Source organism: Tursiops truncatus, chromosome 7 (genome assembly GCF_011762595.2).
Source record: "Tursiops truncatus isolate mTurTru1 chromosome 7, mTurTru1.mat.Y, whole genome shotgun sequence".
Lineage (NCBI taxonomy): Eukaryota > Metazoa > Chordata > Mammalia > Artiodactyla > Delphinidae > Tursiops > Tursiops truncatus.
The window spans coordinates 74,484,020-74,510,730 of record NC_047040.1 but is presented as its reverse complement, the minus strand read 5'-3'; the positions used below and the strand labels follow the sequence as shown (position 1 = coordinate 74,510,730).

General features: G+C 40.1%; 1 protein-coding gene across 7 annotated transcripts in view; it reads left to right on the top strand.

The window, feature by feature from the left end:
• Positions 1 to 26,711, top strand: part of GPD2 (glycerol-3-phosphate dehydrogenase 2) — a 200,401-nt gene that overhangs the window by 49,823 nt on the left and 123,867 nt on the right. The window contains exon 1 of one of the 7 annotated variants that reach the window (XM_033860168.2): positions 16,577 to 16,598. The exons of 2 other annotated variants lie outside the window; for them this stretch is intronic. The gene's annotated coding sequence lies outside the window, so the exon portion shown is untranslated. 4 more of the 7 variants (XM_019922787.3, XR_002173826.3, XM_033860169.2 and 1 more) reach the window with 4 other exon arrangements.

Sequence of the window (26,711 nt, the reverse complement as noted above, 5' to 3'; positions counted from 1 at the left end):
TAACCTACTTTCATTTTAGCATTCTAAGTGAAACTGTTTTCAGAACTGATATTTTAAAGCAGACTAAAACATAAATAACATACAATTTACTGCTTACCTATGTTTCTAATTCTTCAAATTGTATATAAACTGAAAGTTAAACCCAACAGTTTAAAAAATAAAACTACCATTTTAAAGAGGCATAAGGTTTTTTTCATTCTAAATTCCTGAATTGTTTAATTGATCCTAAAGCACAAGGAGAGAGAATCGACATGTGAGGTCAAACATTCACATTAAAATGTACGGAATAGACCTATTATCTAAAAGTATTTATAATGTTTCTTACAGATATATCTAAGTGTGCTTCTGTCCTAAGGAATACATTGGTCCTCAATAGTCTAGATATTCACATGCTTTATGGAAAGGGTGTGAACCAAATGATCTCAAGTTACTTTCTAGCTCTGTAGCTCCGTGACATTCCAGCGGCTTTATCAGCATCCTATTATTGGTGAGCTTTATTAAAAAAGGAATCAACCTTCTACATTCAAAGTGGATGAGATCTAAAAACTTTTTCGATTATTTAGTACCAGCATTACTTTAATGAGTACTTACTCTTTAAATGATTATAATTTCAAGGCCATTTGTAATTTGGAAAACAGGGGATATCATCAATTATTTCATATATATTCTAAATAGCAGTGACCGTCCCAGAAGGGATCAGCAGGTCTTTAATATATGTTGTTAAATAAGAACATAAAGATATTACATAATATCTAACTAGATTCAGAAATGACATTATTATGATGATGAGTTAATGTGCTCCTATTTCCTCCATCTTTTAGACAATGTAATGGCCACACATGCTATTATTACTGTGGAAGAGTAGAGCAAGAAGGAAGTCTAATTCAAAGTCTTTACTTTTTACTAATTACTTTAGTCATTCATGAAATATTTTTTGAGACCTTTATGTGCCAGATACTCTACAAGTCACTGAGGATACATCCTTGAATAAAACAGACAAAAATTCCTACCCTCATGGCATTAACATTCTAAGTGGGAAGATTTTTAAAAGATGCAATAAATGGGAAAAATAAACCAGGGAAAGGGGTTATATAATGTTGATAAGGGACTAAAATTGTAAATAAGGTGGTGAGGGAAGGCCCCACGGAAGAAGTGACATTCGAGGGAAGATGTGTCAAAGGGGAAAAGTATTCTTGCCGAGAGAATATAAAGTGTAAACTCCAAGGTCCCTGAGGTGGAAGGTGCTTTTTTTTTAGGAAGCAGCAAGGAGATCCTGTAGTTGGAATGAAATGGAGGCAGGGGAAAGTGATGGCAGATGAGATTAGAGAGATAGGTGGGCAGGTGGTGTCCATGGCAAGGAATTTGGCTTTTGATCCGAATGATATGGAATGTCACTGGAAGACTTTAAGCAGAGGAATGGTTTTACTAAACTGATATTATTTAACAGAAGTAGTCTGGCTGCTGAGTTGAGAATAGAGTGAATGGGGGCAAGAAAGGCAACAATGAGTCAAGGTAAGAGGTTATTCCAATAATCCATGCAAAAGATCATGGCGGCTGGGACAGATGGTAGCAAGGACAATGGTGAGAAGTAGTTAGACTCTGAATGTGTTTTGCAACTACAACCCAATGTTAGATGCTTCCAAATCGAAGAAAAATTCAGGCCCAAAGAGGCTGTAGTTTGACTAAGGACAGGAGCCAGTTACTGGTAGAGCTGTCATCAGATTACAGGTCTTCTTCTAACCCATTTTATACTTTTCCAAATAATCTCACTTGTATAAGAGTTAAAATAACTCATCCTTTGAAATCATATTGGAAAATGAAAAAATATTACTTAAACGTAATTTGGATTACGTGTGTTAGGATTCATTGTTTAAAATTATATGAAAATATGTCTAAGTCTCCACATGCTTTATATCACTTTGTTCTAAAGTTCAAACTAATTTGCCTGGCATACTGGACAGCTTAGATCTGGATTGATTTTTTCCTGTTTATCCAAGTGATTAATATCTGACTCTTTTCCTTCACTATTCATGAGTTTTATGAATGATTCTTGAGTGCCTTGTATGGTACCAGATCCTGGAGATTAGCTAATACATGACTCTACTGAAACCTCACCTTGGCTGTCCTCAGGCACTGTTGGTCACTCCTTTGTACTCCTGAGGCACTGATACATACCTCTCTTGTAACATTTATTGCCCTGAATGACATTTATCTGTTTAACAGACTTGTTTTCTCATGAAATTTTAAGCAGTTTGGAATCAGGATTAAGTCTCTTTTTATCTTCGCATTTTCAGAAACTAGAACCATGTCTCACGCATCGTAAGTGTTCATTGAAGGATGAATCAATCAGTTTTACTCAGAATTTGGTTTGGGATCACTTTCTTTATTTTTCTTTCTTTTTTATTTTTTCCTTAGATCTCATTCTTTGCAAGGTGAATGATCAATAAAAAGGAACACTGAAAAGTTACAAAATAGTATTTGATTAATACCAGTAATGAGGTAAACTCTGTGAATGGTTGTATAAAATTAAACATATGCCAGAAGATGAAAATTACAATTGATTTGATGATTTGGAGCAAAACCTTGATGGATGGGCAATGATTTCCTATTTGTATCTTGCATATTCAGGTTCATAAACAAGCTACTAAAAATAAGATTTGTTCCTTAATTTACCAAATATTTATTGAGCACCTATTACATCAGGATTTGCCAAATGCTGTTGGTTCATGAAATGCTTTTAGGTGCATATGGACATTTACATTTTTTCATTTATTTAATTTGTTTATATTAATGTGTAATTCATGGAAATTATTTCTTAGGGAGAAGTTAACTTTTTTAAAAAGTAAATTGATTTGAAGAAAAATGTTAACTAGGGAAGCAAAAATAGTGAAGGGCATGTATAAATATTGAAAGTTTGAGAAATATGATACCATGAGCCATAAAGTTACAACCAAGAGATTTCCAGAGACCAGTCAAATGGTCCATGAAGTATTATAGCTGATAATGAAGCTTGATTTCAGGAAGAAATAGCATTTCTTTCCAGTTTTAATGAGAAAAGAATTAGCACTTCAGCTCTTTTCCTTCTTGTTACTGTTGGCTTTAAATTTATATATCTGAGTGATGTAAAGCCTCCTTACTGACTGATCTCATCTGGCTCTCTCCCACTTCCATTCTGCTTTTCTTTTTTTCTTGACCTCTTTTGTCTTTTTTTTTTTTTTTTTTTTTTTTTTTGCGGGCCTCTCACCATTGTGGCCTCTCCCGTTATAGAGCACAGGCTCCGGACGTACAGGCCCAGCGGCCATGGCTCACGGGCCCAGCCGCTCCGCGGCATGTGGGATCCTCCCAGACCGGGGCACGAACCCGTGTCTCCTGCATCGGCAGGCGCACTCTCAAGCACTGCGCCACCAGGGAAGCCCTCTTCTGTCTTTTTTAAATCAACCTTCTCCTCCTTATCATCAACAAGAACAAGTCTGAAGAGACAGAACATGGTTAAATTTGCATTAGAGAAATTTTACCTGAGTATTTTTTATGGTGAAACGTGCATTGAGACATATACTTTTGAGAACTAATCAAAAACTTATAAATAAGTGCTCAATGGCTCTGTGGTTAATTCTGTCTGTCTGCCTGCCTCTCTCTCCTTTTTCTTTTGGTTAATCAAAACCAAACATTTCCTTATTTAAAATAAACTTAGAGGATGAGAACAACCAAAGTTACATTGCATCTTTAAAGTCTAACAAACTTTGAAACTTCTTTCTAAGTACATTTGAAACACAAGAAGTGGGCTACAAAATTTTTACTTGATCTAACATATATTATTTTTCCCTTTGGGTTATTCCAAATCCCACCATACCTATCTGAAATAATTATTTAACTATTTAGTGAACATTTCAACATGCTAACAATGTTCAGATTTGATTACAAGATGGTTGTCTCCAACCAGATTCCTATGAGACTAACACAGTGAAATTTGTGGCTCAACAAGGTGTATTTCTACCAATTTTGAACTTCTTAAAATATCAACTAGTAATGGTAAATAAAAGCTCCATCATTTTCCCTATTTGTTTTTAGTTTCAGCTACATAATTTTCTAATTTGAAAGGTTCATCAATAGAAACTGACAAGAGAAATAAAACCAAAACCAATATTATTTCATTTAGCATCTATTGATCATACTTCGAGCTGTTTAAATCTTTCTTGCTGCAACCTCCCCTAAAGTCATTCATACCTAGAAAAGAGTTAGAAATTGATATACACATAGAAGCGGTTAACTAGAGAACTATGAATAGATCATTTAGATCTCATTTTTCCTCATCGCTTTTCCTGGAATGTTAGTGAAGGAGGCTTATATGTCACTGGTTTATCCTTCTGGGATTTTTCCCCCCAAGATTATTCAAGTGATGCTGGAAAGAATGTGAGACACAAGGCTTCTTGATGCAAATTCTCAGTACCCAGTAATATATGAATTCTTGGTCCCCCCAAAAACCAAATGGATAGGACTTCTACTTTTCATGGGAAATTTTTTCTGTGTTGTATCTACTCAGTTTATTTATTGACAGTTAACCTACAGAATAGGGTTTATTAGAATTTAATGTGCATGCGAATCGTCCAGGAAAATTTTTAAAGTCCAGATTCTGTCTAGTAGGTCTGGGGTGAGGCCTGAGATTCTGCATTTCTAACAAGCACCCAGGTAATGCTTTTGCTGCTTATACAGGAACTGCCTTTTGAGTAGCAAGGGACTAATATAGCAGAGTTATTCAACATGGCGTAATCTGAGGACTACCTACATCCTAATTAGCTTGGGGTGCTCATTAGAATACAAATCCTTAGTCCCCAACCTGTTTTTACAGGACAAAATCTATGTAGGTACCTTTTACTTCTAGGGAGAAGCATTTTCATATAAGTGGTCCAGGTTATTTGTACATACATTAAATAAAAATAAAACAAAAAACAATCAACAACTTTGTATGAAGCAGCCCTACAGTTCTGTACTTTTCCTGGAAGCTGAAAGAGGGTTGAATGGGCATTGGAAGAGTGGGCTAAGAGGTAACAGTGGTTTGCCTTCCTTGAAAGTTCTGCCTGGTGTTGTGGATCATGAAAATGTTCATGTTAGCATTCCAGAAGGTGCTCCAACTCCTTAGCATATTCTCGAGTGTTGAAAGAAAAAAAAAAAAACTCTTATCCTTTATATCTTTTACCTTACATTACCCTCAGAGTTCTCTATAAAACTACTGTTCCTTTTTATTGATTTAGCCCCAAAGATGCCTGGGTTTAGAGTATGACCTCAGAACAACTTGAAGATAACGAGCTCTTTCCTGTTGATGTCTTTCTCTCACTTTTCTTCCCACTCTTCTGCTTATCCTTTAACACCCAGCTCCAGTATCCCTTCCACCTGAAAGCTTTCCTTGGGCAAGCTAATAATAAGTGTTGAAATGTTTTTTAAATGTTCATCAGATTTGGCTCAATAATCCCACTTGAAGCATATATCCTTAAGAATCATTTGGACATGAATACAAAGATATTCAAAGCAGTGTTGTCTATAATACAGATTGGAAGCCATCTTTGCAGGTCCTTGAATAAGAGATTGGCTGAATAGATTAATCTTCCCACTGAAATGCTATGCAGCCAGTAAAAATGATGATACGGATCATGTCTAAGCATTTATTTTCATAGAAAGATGTTCTCTATGTGTTGTTAAATGAAAGACACATTTCTATACATAATAGAAAACATTTGTAATATGTTTATAGCAAACTATTAACAACGGTTGTGATCTGAGTGATGGAACCATAGGGATTTCTTCCTCTTTTTTGTCTGTATATTTTCATGTTTACAAAATGACCATGGATTACAGTAGTAGTCCCCCTTATTCACAGTTTTGCTTTTCACAGTTTCAGTTACCTGTGGTCAACTGTGGTCCTAAAATATTAAATGGGAAGTTCAGGAAGTAATCAATTTATACTTAGTGGCTGTCTAGGTTATGAGATCAGATAGGCTGTTGCATGCTTGTGTTCAGGTAACCCTATTTTACTTAATAACGGCCCCAAAGCTCAAGAGTAGTGATGGTGGCAACTCAGATATGCCAAAGAGAAGCCATAAAGTGAGAAGCTGAAAGTTCTCGGCCCAATACAGAAAGAAAAAAAATCGTGTGCTGAGGTTGCTAAGATCTACAGTGAGAAGGGATCTTCTAACCGTAAACTTATGAAGAAAGAAAAAGAAGTTCGAATTGGTTTCGTTGTTCTACCTCAAACTGCAAAAGTTACAGCCACAGTGTATGATAAGTGCTTGTTAAGATAGTAAAGGTAGGGCTTCCCTGGTGGCGCAGTGGTTGAGAGCCTGTCTGCTGGTGCGGGGGACACGGGTTCATGCCCCTGTCTGAAAAGATCCTATATGCTGCGGAGCTTCTGGGCCCGTGAGCCATGGCCGCTGAGCCGCTGAGCCGCTGAGCCGCTGAGCCTATGAGCCTGTGAACCTGTGCGTCTGGAGCCTGTGTCCCGCAACGGGAGAGGCCACAATAGTTAGAGGCCCGTGTACCACAAAGAAAAAAAAAAAAGATAGCAAAGGCATTAAATTTGTACAATAAGATATTTTGAGAGAGACCACATTCACATAACTTGTATTACAGTATACTTTTATAATGGTTCTATTTTATTAGTTACTTTTGTTAATCTCGTACTGTGCCTAATTTATAAATTCAACTTTATCATAGGTATGCGTGCATAGAAAAAAACATAGTATGTATAGGGTTCAGTAACATCTGCGGTTTCAGTTATCCACTAGGGTCTTGGAATGTTCCCCCATTGATAAAGGGGAACACTGTACTTTCATAATAAAATACCTATATTAAAAAGGACCTTTATGTTTATTTCACCATCATCACCAACAAAAATGCTTTCTTTGGCATTTTTCTTTCTAGAAAGAATAAATCATTCCCTTTTCCTATGCTATGTCAAAACCCAGTTCCACATCTACTTTTTGCTCTTTTCACTCTTTTATAGTTATTATTGTTTCAATTTTGTTTCTTTCCAACTTAAGCAAGTTGGAGAGTGTATTTTATTTATCTTTTTATTTTTAGGGCCAATGTGGTGCTTGGTGTGCCAGACATATATCCAAAGAGATTTATCTAATGAAAAAAGAGCTTTAAAATGGTAAAATCACTGTCCATCATGCTATTTTTCTTTGCCCCTTTCCTCGTGCAGTAAATATTACGTGTTTGTTCCTAGTCTCTGCCTTGGCAAAGCAAGTCTCAACTGCCCTTTTATCTCCTACTGCTAAGAGCAGTAGCCACTAAGTGTAAAAAATCAAAACAAAGCACTTTCCCATCTCCCTGATGGAGTAAAAGCAGTGAAGCCCAAATAATGCTTAGTTACCAAAAGCAATGCCAGGTGTCTAATCGAAATGGTATTGATTTTAGCTAGTAAATAGCCCTTAATAAAGTTGGAACCTGGGTTGAATATGCAGTCTGGTAATTAGCTAATAAAGCAAACAAGGCCTGGAGAGAACGTGGTGCAGTTGGATAAACAGCAGCCTGTCATCCAGGAAGCTTTCCTAGGTCTAATACCTTCTCCTACAGAGGACTCAAGTTACCCTTAGGACTCCATGCCTAGTGTTTTTAGCCATTAAATAAGGAAGAAAACAATAAATGTATCATAGGGTCTGAGATATAACTAAAAGCAGTTGTAAATGTTTTACAAATATTACATGCAATAGAAATGCTTCCTGGAGACAGATGTTGCAATTTAATAATCTTAAGTGGGAAGGTTTAATAACTACTTTAGATCATTAGGATAATGTTTAGTGCCCTAGGATAATTATTAAACAATTCTCAGTTTGCTAAATTATCTGATACTCCAGAGAAATCCATAGCCTGATTAATTCTCACATTATCTGTCAACTGCTCAATGAAACCGCAAAGCAGTAGAGGCCAGCTGGGAAAAAAGAAGAGCAAGGGTGAGAAAAGGACTGAGTTAGCCAGATGTCACGTTGAGAAAGAAGAAAATCAGGGACGGAGGGTCAGAGCCAATGTGTAAGGAAAAGTGTTAAGGTGCAAATGATCTGAATCAGAGATGCTGATTAGAGCCTAGAGCTTCAGCATCCAAATACATTGTATCAGGCCTGCACAGAGGTTCTGTTGTTGTTGATTTGCTTTTAGATGTGGTTGCTAATATTTTCTTACGTGGGAAAAGCATTCTATATAAAAACCCCAGATTTCCGGCTTCTTTTGAAAATTCAGAGTATCTAGTAACAGTGGGCCTAATTCCTACATGACAGCAATGGACAAGAGCTGTGTAAAGGCTGCCCCATTTATTTTCTCTCAAGATTTTGATTATGAAAATCTTAAGGCTAACTGAAGAGTAGAAATACAAATAAATATCTATTCACCTACCTCTAGATTCAACAACAGGTAATATTTTTCCATATTTATTATAAAAGTAAATACCTATATACATTTATATTTTTGCTGAACCATCTTCAAATGGTTATATTACTTCATCCCTAAATATGTTAGCATGCATTTCTAAAAATAAGGACAGTTTCCTACAGAACTGCAATCTTACTATCATGCTGAAAAAAAAATCAGTCATCATTCCTGAAGGTCATCTTTACTCAGTCTATATTCAAATTTCCCCATTGTCCCAAAGTTTCTTTCAGATTCATTTTCCTTTCAAGCCAGGATCCAATTAAAACATATGCATTGCATTTAGTTATGTCACATAAGCCACTTTTACTCTAGATCAGGCTCTCCCCGACTTGCCCCTTTTCTTCTATGGCATTGTCTCCTTGAAGGGGTCAGTTATCTTGTGGATTGGGATTCAGATCTAAAGGCTTGACTAATTTAGGTTAAACATTTGGGGCAAAAATAATTCTGAGGTGATAATGCAGACTTCATATTACATCACATAAGGAAGCATATACCTGTTGTCCTAGCTGGTAGCACAAAGTTTGATCACCAGGTTTAGGTAGAGCAATCTCTTTAGCTGTGGTATGCTGTCTCCAATTTGCTCCAGACCCACCACTCCTTGTCTTACATCTAGCCTAATTAATTCATTTTACCTTGCCTGGAAGGCATATGTAAAGGTCAACCTAGAGCCTATCACATGCTACAATCTGGACTGTGTGATACTGAGCACCTACATCTGTATCCCTGGAACAATAGAACAGTGCCTGGTGTATAGGTGGTGCTCAATAAATATCCATTGATTGACTAAAATTAGAAACACATAAGTTAGAGAAACTTGAAAGGAAGTAGGGTTTGGGGGAAAATATGGCAACTCATACTCCTGAACTATATGTGGTTCAGAGAAGCCTGGTGCCCTTGGATATATAGAGCAGATTGCAAAGGCTCCTGGCTCTAGGATGTGGTTCTTTATTTGAGCTGGACGGAAATGTATAATCCCAGTGGATAAATCAGAGCAAGGAGAAAGAATGAATTTAAAATCTGTGGAACTCAAGGGTTTGGTTACCTGGGCTTCCCATTTATGAAAGGCTCTGACACAGCTTGGGTTTTCTGGAAGCAGATACTGAGACAGAGTATGACATGCAGGTTAGTTTTAGAGATACTTGTGAAAAGAAGAGTGCAGAAGCAGAAGTGGACAGAGGAAGAAGTAGAATTGTGATGCAAGCTCAACAAAGCCTCATTCACCCCCTAAGGCAGTTCTGGAGAGTACACAGCCCATTAGAGTTATCTCCCAATTATCCAGCTGAGCCTTTATACCCCTGCTTCACTCAATCACAGGGTAAGGACCAGTCCAGAAAAGGGATGGCCTTGAATGAGGCAGCTCTCTCATTGAGTTGGCAGCTGGAGATGCTTCCAGCAGCTGGAAAAAGAATTTCTGCTTGAAGGAGGATCTGGGTGGTGTGTCAATCCATCTACCACAGACCTCAAATTACAAATTTTGCTCTTATCTCTAAATGAAGCTATAGGGACAATTACCAACATATTCCTTCTGCTAAGCATTAGTTGGCTAACTGTAACATTCAGATTATACCATGATTTTTTCAACCTTGTTTTGGTATTTCTTCACTTATTAGAAAGCTCAAAAAAAAAAAAAAAGAAAAAAAGGTCCAGGCATCTCTCAAATTTTGGAAATTTCTGGTATTGCTTGAATGTCCCACAAGGCAGAAAATTGAGCCCATTTACATGGCTGTAAATTGCTTTGGCATCTTGAATGAAGAATACCCTACAAATGCCAGTGATGTACTGACGGGCTAGCTCTAGAGATAGATTGATGTTGGTGTCAAAGGAAAATAAATGAAGGAAGTTGTATTAGTTTCCTATTGCTGCTGTAACAAATTACCACCAACTTGGTGGTTTAAAACGAGATATAGTCTCCCACAGTTCTGGAGGCCAGAAGTCCAAAATCACTGGACTGAAATCAGGGTCAGCAGGGCTGCACTCTCTCCAGAAGATCTGGGGGAGAATCCATTCCTTGCTTCTTCCAGCTGCTGGCGTTCCTTGACTTGTGTCTGCATTACTCTAATCTGTGTACATGATGACATTGTCTTATACTCTTCTGTCTGTGTAAACCCTCCCTATTACTTCTTTCTTATAAGGTTATATGTGACGGCATTTAGGGTCCTCCCTGATAATTCAGGAAAACGTCTCCATCTCAGGATCCTTAATTAAATCATATCTGTTAATACTCCCCATCCCCCATATAAGGTGACATTTAATGGTTCCAGGGAGGCCACTATTCAGCCTACAATAGGATAGCTTTTAAGTCTTCACTTTACCTCCTTAAGCCTGGGGATAATTTGCATTCACATAGCTCCAAAGCAAGAATGTAAATTGTGTCTAGGGTGAGGAAAATCATGGAAAAGCTAGAATTCCACCCTGCAACACTTTGAGACCCACTGTAGGAAGGCCATCTTTGTGAGGGCTGGACTTTTACTCTTTTTCAAAACTCTGAGAGGCTCAGTTTGATAGTGAAGAGCACATGCTCAGGAAAAAGTGCCTTCCTCCACATTTGACTATTGAAAGATATTTTTAGAACACACATACTCTAAATTTACTAGGAAAAAAATTGTTTTTTCAGATGCCCTGACACCAGTTTCTAGCTTTTTATCACATGTCAAGCTGTCTTAGTTCTCAGAAACTTGACCAGGGTTGAAAGTTAGGCAAGAAGGAAGTGGGATTATCTATTTACAGTGTGTTCTAGAGACTGTTAATAGACTTTCCATTAAATTTTCAAATTTCTCTTTGATAAAGGTTACATTGAACCATTCTCTTCTTTTGTTTTATGCCCCCCAAAAGAGCTATTTTAAAAATAAATCTTGGGCTTCCCTGGTGGCGCAGTGGTTGAGAGTCGGTCTGCTAAGGCAGAGGACATGGGTTCGTGCTCTGGTCCGGGAAGATCCCATCATGCCGCGGAGCGGCTGGGCCCATGAGCCATGGCCGCTGAGCCTGCGTGTCCGGAGCCTGTGTTCCGCAACGGGAGAGGCCACAGCAGTGAGAGGCCCGCGTAACGCAAAAATAAAATAAAATAAAATAAACTTCAATATGTAACTCAAAGATAACAGAACAAAAATTCTCTACTTTTCCATGGTTCATTTTTTGGCTTTGCATGATGCTTTTGCTGACAGAGGAGGAATGAAGATTTCCTTTTGAGTCCAAGGTATTTGCTGAGGGAACAGCACCTGTTACTCTCTGGCCTATACCCCTGTGTGTAAAGGACTTTCCTCTTGGCTTGGAAGAAATTAGGTCATTGCCCACATGCTTCAAGGCTGCTGAATTAAGACACAACCTTCTTATTTTAAAGCTGATCAGGCACAGGCCTAAACCCTGTCCTTTGCTATTGTTGCTCTATTTTTTTGCTATTCAGATTCACTCATTCAAAACAAAATCACATTATAACATTAGAAACTGTAATCAAGTTTATTTTAAGCATTTACTGCTGAGATTGAAGCCATCTCCAGGTTATGTAACAGGTATTCAGACACGGAACTGAACAAATCTCCAGTTTCTTGGGCTGTTTACTCTCGGCTTATTTGCCTCTTTCACTGAATCATAAACAGTTACTCTGAAGAACCCAATCCTCCATTTTGTTTCAGCTCCCACATCAGAAGCTAATACATTTTCATGTTCTCTGCATGAGTTATTTGGGGCATATCTGCTTGCCCACAACCTTCCTCCTGCTATTAAATAGGAGGCTATGTTCCAGAGACAACATTACTCAATTTATATCACCAACATTTGTTTTCAGTGCTGCCTTGTCCAAAGAACAAAGTGGATGCCTGCCCAAGGAAGTTCATATTTCCTTTACCCACAAGACCTTTACATCTAAGTAAGTTTCCTGGTGTCACTTTATATTGATGCCTTAAAAATTTATTTCAAGAAGACTTTCCCAGATTCTTATAAAGCAGAAATAAACCTTAAAGAACCCATTAAAATATGGGTTAAACCTATTAAAATATATTTAGTATTTTCATTTCATCTTTTCAAGGATCATATACCGTATGATTACCTCATTCTTGATCCTAACTCTTTGAAAATCACTGATGTGGGAAGATTTTCTGTTGGATATTTTTAGATGTCTATAATTCTGCTTTTAAGAATTCAAGTAACAAGGAGGTGGAGGCCCACTAAATGATAAATGAACTGCTCTAATCTCCAAGCTCCAAAGGTTCTGGTCCAGTCCTGTTCAAGGATTTAAGATTTTTCTGGACAGCACTGCTAATCTTCTAGAAACTCCATATTAGTGGATTTTTGTTTTTGTTTTTGTAAGTAGTAAACTTGAAGTCTTTGTTTAATGTTTGGTTATCTTCTTAATGTTGTAACTGTTGTTAACAATGGATAAGATTATAGGTACATACAGTGCTTCCTAAATTATGGAAAGTACTAAAATAATAGAATGGAAGAAAGATGTGAGCATACACAGCAATCAAAGCTCAGAACAAAGGTGTCTTGGCCAAGTGTTGGACCATGAGTCAGAATGTGTGGGGTTCAGGGCAGGGAAATGACATTGGTGATACTTTTATCGACCATCTACATGTTAGGCATTTTACATATATTATCCCATTCAGTTCCAGTTTGGCTGTTGCTAGCTGTGTTTTCTTGGGCATGTTACTTAACAATTTTGTGCCTCAATTTCCCAGTTTGTAAAAACAAAGCCAAACCAAAAAACTCATAGTTATTCAGAGTATTAAAGATTACAAGTACTTTGTTAAGGCTAGTGCCTGACACAGAGTAAGTAGTACTGAATGTTTGCTATTCTCAATATATTTTTACTGATAAGGAAACTGAGGCTCTGAGCGGCTAGAGGTTAAAGAACTTAGAAGAGGATGGATTTGAAGCCCACACACTGTTCTCTATACCAAGCAGTTTCTCATTTTAGTCTTGGCTCTATGTTAGGCTAACTCTGTAACTTTAGGGAAAGTATTTAATAATTCTGGGCCTTGGTTTCATCATGTGTAAAACAAAAGTCTGTGAGTTGATAACATTTATGGCCCCTTTCAATCTTTACATTCCATAATTTTATTATGAGCTTTGATAACCAACGAACTCTCAGGGAAAATGTGTTCCTCTCTAGAAGTGGGTAGGGACTAAAGCAGTTGACCCTGGGCAGGTGGCAAATGGTCATAAAAGGTGAGTAATAGAATCACCAATGGAAGGTTCCCCATTTGGGGGAAAGGTCACCCCCAGCAGTTGGGTTGAAGATGTCTAAGCATCAGGGAACCTACTCTCCAGGCTTGGGAAAGGAAGAACTTCTCACTTGTATTGTTACACTAGACTATAGAAAATAACCCAAATTTACCTGACAACACTATGAAAGCAAGATAAATTAATGGCAGGCGAATTTAGGCTTTGTTTACATAGGAATGAAGGAAAAGGGGAAAGCTTTTCAGATTTCGGTAGCCATGTGAGCCTGAAAACCTAGGATAGACCTGAAGTTTCCATAGGCACATGAGAAAAGAGTTAGGTGGCACCAGGGTTATTTGACACCCTCAATCTGAAAGACAGTAAACATAGTTTCATTCCAAATGCTGAGTCATGCTTAAGGCGACAAGGAGAAACACTTAAGACTCTTAACTTCTCTGAGGTACTGGTAGGGTCAGGAGATCGTTTTCTGCTAAAATAATTAATTCATGTTTTTAAATTTAGTTATGATAAGTGCTTCCCCTCCTACACCCTCACTCAGTTTTCTCCCTTTTTAGCCCTCAACATGTTTGTTTGGTTTTGTTTTAATTCTATGAGAAGCTGTAGCAAGTGTATGTGTGTAGGGAAGACTTTTTTTCTTTTTAATATTGTTTTGTATCTAGTGTAATACTTAATTTTGAAGAGTCATTTCTCAATGAATGATTATTGCCCTCCTCCCCATAAAATTATCTTAACAATGAAAAGAAATTGCTTATCCATATGGGAAATTACATTACTGTTAGATACCTCAGTCAGCAGCCAAATTCTTTCAGTGGAATTCTTATCATAATAAGCGAGACCCAGGGGCAGAGGTAGAGAGGTGGAAAGCCACTTTACTCATAAATAGTACTCATAAATAGTAACCTAAGTTTTAAAGCATCATGTTCAAGGCTAAAAGGAAAAAATTATTTTTATCCTTTATTCCTTCTAGAAGATACTGATGGAGTAAACACGGCAGAGTTCTTGATTTTGTAAGTCTCTGTCGGTCTTAAAGCAGAAGGATCATAAACCTCTTTTGAAATTATCTAGTGTATATATTGAAAAGTTAATTTTTTTACCACTTTTGCCTTGAATAAAAGTGGATGCCTAAGTTATGATAACTACAAATCAGCTATGTTTTTATGCAGTAATTGGAAGTAATTATTTTACAATGGTTTCTAATTAAAAATTGTTTTCAAGGCTGTAGTTGAAATTAGATGTGTATGGAGCATGGGGAAGAGGAGGGCTGAGGTGGGTTGTTTAGAAAAAGAAGATCCAGAGTAAGCTGTATGCTTATCAGGCATGTTAAGCTTTCTTATCTCTCCTCTCTTAACCCCTCCCCTACACACCTTTTTCATTTGATACCTTTCCTGAATTCCACCAATGCCTGGGGTCCTCCTGCTTTCCTTTGGTTGCTTTGTGCCCCAGCCTTGGCAAGTGAAAACTTGTCCAGTGCTTCTGAGTTTTCTCACCTCAAAGTTCTCTACCTCCTCCCATGTGCTATTCCATCAGGGTCTGATTTGGATTGGACCATCATGGGTGGTCATGGGTTACGGATGAGAACTGAATCCCTGCTGGCTTGTTAGCTAGCAAGGTGACCAGGACTTGTGGGGAAATAAACAGCAGACATAATAGGGCTCGGAACAAATTGTTCACCTGAGCATTCATTTCATATCAATGAACAATTATAGAACATCTATTATGTTATAGGGACTGTGCTAGGTACAAAAGTGAATATGTTGTCTCCATTTTCTAAGCACTGAACTGTCCTGGGAGAATCAGTGGGAAGAAAATCCAGGACTGGCACCTCATTCTGCCAGATTATTCCTTTTCTATGCAACGTGTTGCTCTTCTAGACAAACGTTTAGGATTTGAAAAAATGTGAAAGCAATGGTCTATTAGAGGGGTTCTCAACCCTGCCTGGGTGCTCACGTGGATCATGGGGTGGGGGTAGGGTTTCAACACTGGTTCCAAGCTGTAGTGTGCACCAGAATCACCTGAAGGGCTTGTTCAATCAGCTAGGCCCCTGGCCCCAGAGTTTAAGAATCAAGTAGTCTGGAGTGAAGCCGGGAATCTGCATGTCTATCAAGTTCTCTGGTAATGCTGGCTCCCCCAGCTACACCTTGAGACCCATAGTTTTAAAATATAAAGATTTCCAGGTTCCATTCACCGACTGATTCAACTGGTGTGGGGATGGGAACCTAGCATTGATCATTTAACACCCCCCCACCCCCGCCCCAATCCCCTGCTGTTCCACTGGATAGACTACCCATTGGATAGGCTGGTTTCCTGTTACTATGAGTTTGGGACCCAATGAAACTACATATTCCTCTGGGTCAATTATAATAATTATCTGGTATTTAAAGAAATTAGTGACAATAAATAATTGGCTGAAAAAGCCCCACCCCTGCGATTTTGTTTCAAACTAATTTGGCTGCCTTTTTTTGGAAGGCCTTTCCAACCCTTCCCTGGGTATTTTCCAGTACCACGGTAGAAACGTTACGTGTAAAGCTCCCAGAGATCTTCGGAGGAAAGACCTTAAAGAAATGGGTCAATTTGAACCCCATCTGCGTCCTCCTTGGGCCCCCTTGGCCTCGCCTAGCACTTCTAGTGCCAACAAGTGAGCTGGGCATGCTCAGTGGGCAGGGTCGGTTCTGGAGGTGCAACTGGGAAGCTTGCAGCTCTGCTGCCCGGGCTCTCCCCTCCCCCCACCTGTAAGAGGCTGGGCCCGAGGAGCCCGTGCTCTGCATCCCACCCCCTGAAGCTTGGGCTTGGTTTTCCCTGCGGGTCTTCTCGCTGACATTCAGGCAGGGGTCAGGCGGCCGGGCGCGCCTCCAGAGCGCGCGGGGGGAGCACGGGCGAAGGCTTTGGGCTCTGACGGTGGGGTCCCAGGGGCCCGCCTGCCTCCCAGACGCGTTTCTAGGCCCAGGGAAGCCTGCCTGCCGAATAGGGGAAGCCAGATTCGGGGGCGGGTAACGAGAAATCAGGTAAGCCAGTCCCGCCGGCGTGCAGGCGAACGAGTGTCTCCTCTCTCCTGGGCAGGTGGCGAGGGCGGCCCACAATGGGGAGGGCGGAGGAAATCCGACACCTCCGCCGTCTTCCCCCGGCCTGGCCCCGCCGAGGCTTCCCGGCCCGCCAGCTGGCTGGCGAGGCTGGGCGGAGGGTCTCGAGGGAGGCCGGGCGAGGACGCGGGCAGGGCCTAGGGCCAGGGCCACGCACACGCCGCGCCGCGGCCCATCCCCGCGGGCCCCGCGCCCAGGTCTAGTCATGTTCATTTGGAGGCGGAGACCTCGCTCGTTCTCTGCCCGCTGGTTCGCAACGCTTCCCCGCCTTCCCGGCCGGGTCCCCCGCCTCCATTTCCGCGCTTCCCCGCTGGGTCGGCGGAGCCTGGGCCCGAGGTATTCAGCTGGATGTGGCGGTCGCGCCGCCGGGGTCGACCCTCGGGGAGGGGAGCGGGAGGCGCGAGTTTCGGGGGAGGCGGGGGCGCGGCTGCTCTGGTGCGTCGGGTTACAGTCGCCCAGCTTGTTCGGGGCGAGTGACATCCACGCGCGCCTCGCTGCAAGTATCCGGACCGAGGCGCTGATTCGGGGGAGGCAGAGACTCCGCCCAGGCCCGCGGAAACGGGTGCTTCTGCTCTCTCTCCCCTCGCGCGAGAGGATCAATCTAAGGTGTGTGCTTCCCGGGAGACCCCCGTGCCCCCGCCCCCTGGGTTCTGGGGCGGGGGGTGGTCCCTCTCTGACCGGGTGGAGTCCGGTGTTGGGGTGGGTGGTGGCAGAATCTGGGGAAAGATTTAGAATTTTTCCGCACCGACAGAACGTGGGCTCATTCTTACTGGGAGCGGGGCGGTGGAGTGGAATACTTTTGCCTCCTTGGTTAAGTGGCAGGACTTTGGGGTGAGGGTTGATGTCTAAATGAAAGTTTGCTGCAAACTTCTGGCTTGTGGATGCAGCTCGTCTGAAAAGGACTGTTGCTCCCTTCTGAAGCAAGGGAGGGAAAGATTCTAGAAGGGGACTGAGGCTTCTTTGAGATCTTAGCTGCTGGAGTGTGACAGTTTTAGGAGGAAATGGAAGGTGTACCCTGATGAACTTAAAACAGACCCTACTCCCCACGTAGTAACTTCTGAGTCAAAAATAGACTTGAAGCGTGCTTTGGTAGGAACGTATAGCCCTGTGAATGAAGGGCTGATCTGGAGCCCTTGACCTCTAGCCTGCCTTCCATCTTCTGCGAGGGAGCATTCACTCCGGGAACTGCCCTCCTCAGGAGTTCCAAAGAAGTTTACACATGCAAGTTCTCTTAGTGACGGGGCCAACCCAAATTATGCAACACTTTATAAATATCATGGGAAAGGGTGGGGACAGCTATAGAAATAGCTAACAACTAATTTAGTCAACTTTTATTCTTGTATAAATAGGTATGGGATGGAAAAGTAGGTTCCACTGAGTCCTCATTGCTTAAAACAAAACAATTTTGCATACGTTCCCAGGTTTAATAGATGTGAAGTTTTGGAGTGTGGAGGGTAATGGGAACTGCCACACGGGGGCCAGGCACTTCCTGGTAGCTACTGACCACTCTAGTCGCTGAGTGCCATTGCTCAACGCATACCACGTGCAGCCTGGGGAACCTTATGATGAGGATGTTGGAACCCTCCTGCGTTTCTCATAGGGGGATTATGTCAAGTTACAACACTCCCTTGGTTTTTCCAAATCAACTCGTCCAATGATGCAGCGGTACCTTAGTAATAATGGATAAAGATGGAATTTGGGGTTTGAGAACCAGCATTGTTGGAGCTGTCCATCTGATGTCTCACATAGTCACTTTATTTTATAGACATTCTGAGTAGCATTAATACTCTGCTTCCTTCTCTCTGCCTCTGATTTATTAAAAGACGCAATGGCTTAAGCTCAGTAATTGACAAGAGGGCCAATCGTCAATGCCTCCCCTCTTGTTTTTGTAACTATTTAATCGCAGAGATGTTTAGAAATATTTGACTATCATTGTACATAAGTCATATTGGCGAATAATTATAACTCTCAAATTATCCCGTTTGCTATTAGTTTCTGCTTTCATTACTAGAATGTACGTTCTGTGAGAGGGCGTGGGCTGCCTCACACACTTTCGTATTTCCAGTATCTAGAGTGGTGACTAGTTTGTGATAAATGTTTTCTCAATGAGTGACTAAACTGTGGGACAAACTCTAGCTGGATGTAGTGGCGGAAGAAAACCAGAGATTTTGGCTTTAGGGAAACTATTCAACCTCACTGGGCCTCAGTTGTCTCACTGACAAAATGTAGATAATAATATGTGATATAACACGTAAAATCACTAGTGATGTTCCTTTCAGGTAGTAGACTTCAAAATATTACTTTCTTCTTTCTTATATATTTTACTTTTTATATTCAAAAAGGGAAGACTTGGGGAAAGAATGCAGATAGTTGGATAATTTAGCTCTTGCATGTTGTGAATGAATTATCCAGGTTTTTTCCCCGTTAACTTGGTGTGTGTGATAGAAGGAAGGGGGAGGGGGAAGTTAGTGGCAGCTATGGTTATTAGAGACAGGAAACAATTTCCAGATCACTATGTAATTTCTCCTCTTTATTTTTTTAATGTGATGAAGTTTCTGCTCAGGTTTTCCAGAACTTGATTTTTTTTCTACTTGTCAACAACCAGACTCACTAGGTTGTCCTAAGTACAGAAACAACACTTTAGAAAGAGCATTAGGAATCAAACATCTGTAACACTTGACTTCTTAAATGAACTTTTCTGTAGTCTTGTGCAGCATTATATAGTAACAAGATAAAGAAAAATATGGTTATCCTGCTTTTGAGAAGGTTAGAGTTCATTTAACAAGGTAGAACGTATAGATGTTGAACAGTTACAGACCAGCGTAAGATCTTGCATAGTACCGTACCCAATGGTTATGGAAGGGAGAGGTTAACATGCGCTCAAGTAGCTGGAGACAATTTTGTGGTGAAGAGAATATCACTTCAGCAACAGAGAGACTTAAAGTGTCCTGAAGATTACAGCGGATCATTTTTGTTTCAAGAATGTTTGTTATTTTGTACTTCAGTGTATTAAAAAGCCAAACAATCATATACTTTCAAAAGTAAACTTTCTATGGAAAAGCATATTAGAAACTTACAATACAATTCTGTACATGAACTAAATGATACTTTTCACTGTGTCTCTGAAGTTTTAAAGCCTAGGATTGGAGTTAAAAATTATAACTTTTCATTCTTGCCACTTTTAACGCCCTTGCTTAAAACAAAGTGTCAGATGGCCTGCCTTTTACTCTCTCCAGTTGTATATAATAGGATATTGTTTTCATCTGAAGTTTCCGGGGAAAATTACTAGTCATTAAGTTTGGGATCCCCACAACTGGCTAATTTTAGATGGTGTTATAAAAGTGGTTTTAGATGCTCTTCAAAATACTCAGGAAATTCCATGAGGATTCATCACCTTTGAGATAAGAAGGCAACTTGGAAGTTGTTTTATAGAGGAAGAAGAAGCTAATAAAAGGGTGTGTTGTATATTTCCTTGTTTTAGAATTGTTGACATGATGGGGGAAAGAAATGTAGGCAGGGGGGAGAGATGATCAGATTCAACTGCACGTGAGAAAAACAAGGGCCAACGTGGCTACAAGCCAGGAAATGTCGAACAACTTTAGACCTCTTCCTGTATTACCTGACCAGGGATTGATCTCAGGAGCATTTTAGGAAAAGGAAGCTTGAGGAGCTAATGGTTTGAATACCTGAGGATGCTGAGGTAATGACTGTGGTCAGAGTTTGTCTAGAACTCCAATTTTGTGTCCTGACGTGAATGTGACCATTTTTGTTTGTTTGTTTTGGTTTTTTTTCCCCTTGTTTCCCAGGATTTTCACCTTTTTTTGGCAGTTCTTACTAGTTCTTTGGGTTAAATATTTCTTCCTATATCGTATCTGTGTTCTTATTTCCCATTTTTCAGTTGAAAATTTTCTGTTGATTCTTTTAAAATACGGTGTCTGATTTGTGCAGCAGACAAAACATTGTTTCTGATTTTAATTAGGTCAAGCTCTGGTTCTGTTAGTTCACTAAAATTAGTGGGAAAAAATTAACTAATAGAAAATGTTGCCCTCCTAAGTAAAAATTTATTGTGACAAAATGTATTAACGAAACTCTAAAGCATTACTTGGGGATATCTTTTACTTTTTCTGGCAAAATGAAATGATTACTGGTGTACTTTATTCTGTAGCAGTCAGATACTGTTAAAGTGTGAGCAATGACTGTTTCATTTAGATTTTTCTAGCCTCAGATTCTTTAAATAGTGATATATCCTCTATGGAATTTCATATTTGATTATCCACCTATATCCTTCAAACCCCACAAATTATAACAGAGAGGCTGTTTTCTGAAAATGAGGTTTCTAGAAGCTGCTACTGTCAAATGACACGGTCTTCGAGTATGACTCGCTGACACACGCTTAGAAAGCTTTATTACTTACCTCATACGCACCAGTGACCACTAAGTCTGGTTGGTTATTCACACTAGGAACAAAAGTTGATGTTCAAGGTAAACATTTTAGGAAACTTTTCACTGGGATTTTATGAGTTTCAATAAAACACAATGAATTTCTACCTGTATTTGAAAAGTGATGAAAATAGTACGGCTCAGAGTACTAGGTTCTCAAAAGTCGTTTTCCTTTTGTTTAAACGGAAGAAAGAAAGGATGTTTTGTTTCGCTGCAGTAATATCAGAACTGCTTTGATCATATCACTCTTTGTTCCACCCTTCCGTGGGTCACTCTGCCCTATTGTATTAAATTCTAAATATTTATCTTTGAAATCATGGACGTTTCCGGTCTTGCCCCAATATTAAACTTCTGCCCTTCTCTTCCTCGTGATCTAGTCGAACTGGACTACGTGAAATTCTCTAGATCTGTTTTATTCCTACCGCTGCCCCTATGCTAATGTTCTTCCGTCTACTTTACCTCTTTAAAATCCTACCAATCCTTGAATGTCCCGACCACAGGCTACCAGTTTTGTGATGCTTTCCTTCACTACCCCAGTGAGAAGTGTATTGTACATTTCCTAAACTCTTCAACTACTCTTTTTATGCCACTCGTAGGTATCTCATTTACTCCTCTGTATGGTCATTATTTGAAAACATGCATAATTTCCTTTCCTGCAGAAGATCATGCAGAGCAAGGGCTGGATCTTACACAATTTTATAGACCTCGTGTGCCCAACCCAAGTCCCTGCATGTGGGGACACCTAGTAAATAGTTGTTGAATGAATGATTGACTCATAATTCGCTCATCCCTTAATTACCAAGAATAAGTGATAGAAATGGTTGGGGTGTGATTGGACAGCAGGTAACACACAGGCAGATGCATTTCAGATAATCAGTTAAACTGAATCTTTATCTTTTTTCAGGCCTCCCTTTCTCCCTATACATTTGGCAGTTCTTATATCTAAAGGATATTTGTTTTAGGAGGAGGAAAGGAAATTGCTGCATTTGAACCAAAGTTATAAAAGCAATCTGTGAAGAAAATCAGTGGAGGAATCTGCAAATGAGGAGGTCATTTAAGATCTGCTAAGGAGTCACCTTTGTCAGGGCTCCTAGGGCTCCCTTCTCTTCACTAACTTCTCCCTTTTGCCCCACCTGCCTACCTAATCCAATCTCTTAAGAAAGAATCCAGAAAATTAATTCATAACAAGATGACTGATAAAATTAGCTTGTCGCTATGTCAAAGGTCTCTGGATTCTAAGGGGACAAAACCTTAGGGACCATTTATGTAGGCTACGTAGAAGGAGCTTTGGGGGTGGGCAAGTGTTTACTTCTCTGCATTCCTGAAGTCACATTATAGCCACCTGCCTGTGGCTTTGGTCAGTCTCTGCACCTGCCAATTTCTTCCTCTGTAAAATAAGGTGGCAGAACTGTGTGAATTTAAAGCCGTAAAAGCGCGAGGTGTTTTATTGCTCTTGTCGTGTCTTGCAAGGGGAAGCCAGTCATGGTCAGTGGGCTCTGTTCACCTCTGGACCTGGCCTAACTTTTCCTCTTACTTCCCCAAGTTTGGGATGTCCTTTCTCTCAGCCTCTCCAGATGTGGCATTCACTTGGGAGGATGCTGCATTCCCTGCTTCTCCCTCCTGGCTTGTGCTCATAGGATCTGTTACAACAAATATCCTTTCACTTCTCTCTTTATTTATGTTGCCCTTTTCCCCTATCCCAACCCACCATTAAGTAGCTGGGATATTTATCTAAAAATATATGTATTCACAGAATTTTAAATAGGAAGGGGGTTAAAGATCTAACGCAACACTGTCTTTTTATTATTGATAATAAATAATAATGATAAGTATCATTTAGAGCAATCACCTTTTTCTAGGCCCTGTGCTACGTACTTTGCACACATTATTTCGCATATCGACAGTGAACCATGTTATATCACTGAGGAAACCGAGTTCCAAAGAATATAAGTGACTTACTCAAAGCCACAGTTATGTTCCAGTATGACAGAAACTCCCTTTTTTTTTTTTTTTTTTGCTACTTTGGATTCCCCTGCTCGACTCATTGAACTTTGCCTTTTAATACTTCACTTCCTAATACTTGGTGCTGTGGGTCAACAGTTTCCACCAGTGATGCTGAATTTGTTCAGACATTGAATGCATAGCACAGTATGCCTGCCTGAAACAATATTCCTTTTTTTTTCTTGTTTTCCATGTTTTTCTTTATTTTTTTAATTTATTATTTTTATTGCAGTAAAATTGCTTTACAATGTTGTGTTAGTTTCTGCTGTACAGTGAAGTGAATCAGCTATATGTGTACATATATATCCCCTCCCTCTTGGACCTCCCTCGCACCCCCCCATCCCACCCATCTAGGTCATCACAGAGCACCAAGCTGAGCTCCCTGTGCTCTACAGCAGGTTCCCATTAGCTATCTGTTTTACACATGGTAGTGTATTTATGTCAAACCTAATCTCCCAGTTTATCCCACCCTTCCCTTCCCCACCGTGTCCACGTGTCTGTCCTCTACGTCTGTGTTTCTATTCCTGCCCTGCAAATAGGTTCATCTGTACCATTTTTCTAGATTGCACATATATGAATTAATATTCAAAAAGACACATGTACCCCAGTGTTCATTGCAGCACTGTTTACAATAGCCAGGACATGGAAGCAACCTAAATGTCCATTGACAGATGAATGGATAAAGAAGATGTGGTACATATATATAACGGAATATTTCTCAGCCATAAAAAGAAATGAAATTGGGTCATTTGTAGAGATGTGGATGGACCTAGACTCTGTCATACAGAGTGAAGTAAGTCAGAAAGAGAAAAACAGTATTTCTTTTGATTTGACTTCTAGGAACCATGACATTGTTAAAATCCTCGTTAGCCTTAATGAATGTGGAAACAGCCTGCAACTTGGTATCAATCTGCATTTTCCACTCCTACACCTCGGTTTGTGAATGCAGGTGGGAAAATGAACACCATCATGCAAACTGGAGGCACCTACAAATTTATGTTCTCTAGCTTTAGCCACAGGGCAGTTCTTTTATCTTTGCCTGTTTCTAGACAGCATCTTTTCCTATTTCTCCCCGTAGTTTTTCCAAACCTGCATTTTCTTTGAGCCTTTTGTCCCACTGTGCGTTTCTTTACCAGAAAATGATCGTTAGTGGTTAGAGCAGACTAAACTGTTCTAACAGAAAGATCTGAAAATAGACAAAAGCACAAACACAACAGATGTTTATTTCTTGATCATGTCATAGTCTTGGTTGGTGGATGGCTTTCCTCTAATTGATGACTCAGGCATCCTGGAACCTTTCATTTTCTGATTCTGCCATCCCTTAGGACTTTGTTTTCAAGCGTCTTCAGCTTCTCTGAAAGAGAAGAAGCATATCCACTTTCTCAATACTTAGTCTTGAAGTGAATGTAACAGTTCCACTCACATAGCATCAGCCAGAAATCACGTGCGCAGTCACACCTGTCAACAAGGGGAGATTGGAAAGTCCAGTCTGGCTGGGAGAGGAAGAGATTATGGGTTTTTGGTGAAGAGTCAGCTGTACCTTTCACAGTGTCCTTGCCTCCTGTTATACTGAGAAAACAGAGATATCATGTCAATATTTTGATATCTTAATATTTTGTTCTCCTTTCCACATCTTCCCTGTATCTGAATATATTAACTCCATCATTAACTACCAACTTAGAGGTAGAGTTATCCAGAGTTTATGCTTTCCCCAGTACTCTAAATCCCCCATTTCTTCAGCTAGCTTACTATATGAAGTTTCTCCATGTTTACCTGCATTTTAAATATTTACAAGAATGTTCAAGATTCTCCCATCACAATAACAAACAAGACCAAATCCCAAAGCTATTCCTCCTCTCTTCACTCCCCTCTAGCTACATGCTCGTTCTCTCCTTTCTTTCAAGCTACACTTCCTGAAAGTATTTTATATGTTGTTTTTCTACTTCATTACCTTCCATTCACCCCGCAACTCTTGAAAATTTGGCTTCTACCTTAAATGAATCTGTTCTTTTTATGATTATTGGTTTCTCCCCGACTGGCAAATCCATAGGAGCTTACTGCTTGAAATTTCTGTGATTCTGCTGATTCCCTCCTTTGTGAAATTGAACTTTCACCGGGCTACCAAGACACTTCATTCTTCTTTTGGACTACTACTTATGGGTCTCTTTGCAGATTCTTCCCCTTGATGTTGTAGTTCCCAGGGTCTGTTCTTAGTTCACTGCGTTCTCATTGTAGATGTTCTCTGTACCATCAAGTACATCTATATCTTTGATTTCGATGATTTCAAATCAACATCCCCAACCAGACCTCTTCCTTGATTTCAGACTCAGTGGATATTTTCACAGTCAAGACAGGACTCATAATCCCCCTCCCTGCCCCCATGAGGCTTTTCCTCTCATTGAAGAGCACCACCATCCTTTCTCCCACCTGTATCATCCACTCATTTAAGTTCCTCAGTCACCTAATATGTGCTAGGCATTGTTTTACAAATTAAAATTATAGTGGTGTACAAAACAGATACAGTCTCTTCTCTTGTAGCATTTACATTGTCAGGGAGGGGGAAATTTTCTCCTCTACCTGTCTTGAGTTCCTGTGGCTGGATTAGTAGCAAAATTGACATAAGATATTAACAGGAGAAAAACAAATTTTAATTCATGCACTCAGAGGTCTCATTGAAATGGGACATAAGAAGTGGCCAAAGCAGGCAGCTTTTATATTTTTAGATAAAGAAACAATAAATTTGTGAGGAATTGACAGGACAAAGAAATTTAGGTTTTGGTGCTCAATTAGTAAGGAACCTAACCAGAGTTTGGACTTGAAGAAGTAACCAGGTTTGTTTATAGAGGCGTCTCTGCCCAAATTCCCTATCTCTGGCCTAAAGGGTGTCCTACTTCCAGATTCAGGGAGTGTACCTTTCACATGAGAGATTTATTTCTTACTTTCAAGGAGACAGAAAGGAGAGTCAGACTGTCCCTCTTGCATTCACCATTTCTTAAGGAACTTGAATCCAAAATAATTAATATACCATTGTGCATATTTTGGGGTGGCCTGCCCTGAGCCCTAGCAACATTCAGGGGGGTGCAGGGAAGAAATAATAATGATTAAATAAAGATGAGATGTATGAGCTGATGAGAGCTGTGATCAGCTTGGATTTGGATGGTTTGGGAAGGCCTCTCTGAGGAGCTGACATTTGAGCTGCATCCTGAGTGAGTACAAGCTAGCTGCACAGAGATGAACAAAGCATTCCAGGCAGAGGAGACAGCTGGTGCCAAAACCCTAATTGTATTCTTGATGAATCTGATGGGCCGAAGAAGGTAAATAAACCCAGAACTTCGCGAGCGGCAGAGGTATCTGTGTTAGATTCTCGTGGCTGTTAAACAAGTGACCGGAAGCTTGGCGGCTTAAAACAACAGAAATGTATTCTTTCTTTGTTCAGGAGGCCGGAAGTCCAAAATCAGTATTCCTGGGCCAAAATCAAGGTGTTGGCAGGCCATGCTCCCTTCTGAGGCTCCAGGGGAGAATCTGTTCCTTGTTTCTTTCAGCTGCCAGTGGCTCCCGGCATTCCTCAAGTTTTGGCTGCATCACTCCAGTCTTTGC